The sequence below is a fragment of the Poecilia latipinna genome, unplaced genomic scaffold (genome assembly GCF_001443285.1).
Source record: "Poecilia latipinna isolate Pla-1442-1.1 unplaced genomic scaffold, P_latipinna-1.0 Scaffold3786, whole genome shotgun sequence".
NCBI classification, from domain to species: Eukaryota; Metazoa; Chordata; class Actinopteri; order Cyprinodontiformes; family Poeciliidae; genus Poecilia; species Poecilia latipinna.
In genome coordinates, this window is record NW_015116402.1 from 11,555 (window position 1) to 14,542 (window position 2,988).

The 2,988-nt window shown below is 39.1% G+C and overlaps 1 long non-coding RNA gene across 1 annotated transcript in view; it reads left to right on the plus strand.

Moving 5' to 3' along the window:
• Window positions 1-2,541: 2,541 nt before the first annotated feature.
• The window catches only part of LOC106941642 (uncharacterized), a 16,489-nt gene continuing 16,042 nt past the window's right edge, over window positions 2,542-2,988 (plus strand). Inside the window, exon 1 of the long non-coding RNA XR_001423425.1 lies at window positions 2,542-2,710. This is a non-coding gene — a long non-coding RNA (uncharacterized LOC106941642). The remainder of the gene's footprint in view (window positions 2,711-2,988) is intronic.

Genomic DNA, 2,988 nt, shown 5'->3' on the forward strand with positions numbered 1-2,988 from the left:
TTGTCACTGATTCTGTTCACCTGGACAGGATTTCTAAGGATAGCTATGGTGTTGAAGGGATCTGGTGTCATGATTTGTGTATTATTAAAGGTGAGAATACAAGTACCCATGAGGAACACCAGGAGGGCGGCCTGGAGGCACGCTGGAGCCACGAGGACAACCACGAGTGCTGACAGACTGCACAGGTAAGTTTTTCGCTGGTTCGGTCTCAGGCATGCTAGTCACTGGTGCAGGTTCCTGAAGGGTAGGCCAGATGGAGGCTAGGCTTGGACGGAGTACTGGGGAGCTCGGACACACCACTGGGGAAAGCAGGAGGCCCACTTACTGTAGCTGGAGGCCCAATTACTGGGGCTGGAGCTGCTGGAACTGCTCTCAGTGGACTCTGAGACTTTAACAGGGCCTCAGAGTCCCTGAAGAAGATGGAGACGAGGAGGCTGTGGGTGTGGTGGATTGTTTCTTGTGAATGAACGAATCATAGAGCTCAAAAACTATTTCTAACATGAATGAGTTATTTTTAAACTGATCAAAATGTTAAAATTCCTCCTTTGAAACTAAGTTAAGAAACAAGGGACAGATGGGGGCAATCGTGGGGAAGACATGACAACACAGAAACCAATTAACACAGAGAAAACCAAAATCCTCACACCAGTTTGGTGGCTTCACTATTGGGTCTCTGCTTTTTGCAGATGATGTGGTTCTATTGACTTCATTTTTTTTTTCCTTTACTCATGTCTTAGCATTCCATGCATACAATATGAGGAAGCTTACTACCTCCATGTGCCAGTTTAGATATTGGTCTACAATATATCAGTTACATGACTCATTTTGTAAAGTCTTGCCCCAAATGGAGGAATTTGCATATCTCAGGGTCTTTTTCACAAGTGATGGAAAAACAGAGTGAAAATTGACAGGCAGATTGAAACAGCATCTGGAGTGATGCAAGCACTGTACTGGTTGATCTGTGGTGGAGACCAGAGAGCTGCCCCAAAAGGTGAAGCTGTTGATATGCTGGTCAATCTGCGGCACATTTCTGCCTTCAGGTCACAACCTCTGGCTAGTGGCCAAAAGAACAAGACAGTGGACACAAGCAGACAAAATTAGTTTCCTCCGCAGGGTGTCTGGGCTACCTTTCTATCTATCTCTCTCTGTCTGTCTGTTGAGTAGTTGTTTTTCAAATAAAATTTTTTTCATATTTTTATGTGTATAGGTACAACTAAACAATTACAGTATTGTGAAAAAGTTTTCTGTCACTAATTTCAGAAAGTGAAAGTCTTCACATTGATTTATTGTATACAGTGAAATATTTCAGGCCTTTATTTCTTCAAATTAAGCCTGAGCAATGATAGTGCTGCCATTTTAAGAGACATCTCTGGCAACTTTGAAAATCCCCTCCACATTGACCTTACTTTATCGTAGAGGCATGAATATTGGTACACTGGGTGCCAGAGAGTTCTATAGAACCCATGCTCTACATCAAGAAGAAAGTTGACCGTCTTGGATTGAAGTTCCGATTTTGACCCAATTTGGGTGTTTGTAGGCTCTGCATTTGATCGAAATCCTCCTTCAGAGTTTGATCAATCAGTTTCAACCTTGGCTGGTTTGCTCATAAGGCATCGCTGAATAAACATCATCAAAATGGTGAGTTTTTGATAAATCATTGTACCCTTACTGCTTGCAGCTTTAATTTTAAATATTACGACTTAAAGATAATAAAAATAAGTTTCAGTGTCTCTGGAAATTTTAATCGTACATAACATCAATAAAAAAGAACATTTTAAATATAAATGTCAGGCTTCTGAAAAGTATGTTCATTTGGCGCTATAAACTGGATGAAATTTAATTGAATTATATGAACTCAAATACCAGATCCAGATAGCAGAATAGAATAGAATAGAATGAATTTTATTATCATTTTACAAGTGTACAATGAAATTAAAAGCCCCTTTTCCGGTGCAGACATATACATTAAAAAGAAGTGCACGTAAAATGTATATATACAAAAATTTACCAAATTTAAAAATACAGAATAAATATATAAATAAATATAAAATATATATAAATATTGCACAGAGGTAGTGTTGTTGCACAGTGTAAATATTGCACAGTAAATATCACAAGTGGTTACAGTGTAGGTAGGTACCAGGGGAAGGTGGGGGGGAGGGGAATAAGTCAGTGCATGTGTGAATTTAGGATTGTTACAGCTTTTGGGAAGAAACTGTTTTTGAATCTGTTTGTCCTTGTCCTAACAAACTAGACACGAGTGACACGCTAAACAAACCCCCACTAATCCCCCAACATATACACCAGTTAAGGTTATAGCCCAAGTCTGTAACTTCAAATTACAGCTCATAATCGCCTCCCATAGACAGACAGTGTAGGCATATCATACATTTTTTGACTCTTTAGAGTCTGTTGAGTATTTTAGTCGTTAACTCTTGTGTCCCTGATGTCCCTGGATACCACTGGGATGAAAAAAACGTATCTAGTTTGATCAAAAGGTGTGGAAAAATGTGTATTATTTTTGGTTTGTTGTGACCTCTAATGACCCCTGTGTTGGTCAGAGAAACTCAAAACATGGCTTAAATGAAAGCCAAGAGTGTCCCCTTTAAAATGATACCAAATATTGCATTATAGACCTTTGACAAATGCCCATACCATGACCGTAAACCAGAGATACACCAGTCTCAAAAAACAGAATTTATCCAAAGGAGTCGTTAACTTCATGAGATGATAACTATGACTCAGCTACCATTTTGGAAGGGCTATCATACCAAAATATTAACTAGAGATATATGTATCTTTTCGAAAAATATTGATAGACTTTGCCACCCTGAAATGGACAAAAAATGGTCTGGCCCATGGACTATAAAGCACCTTTTGCTTCCACTTAGCTTTTTATGAATATGCTTGGCTATTCATGAAAAGCCAAGCATATTAGCTTTTTATGATTGTTCCTTGAGAGGCTGAACAACCAGCCTCTCAAGGAAC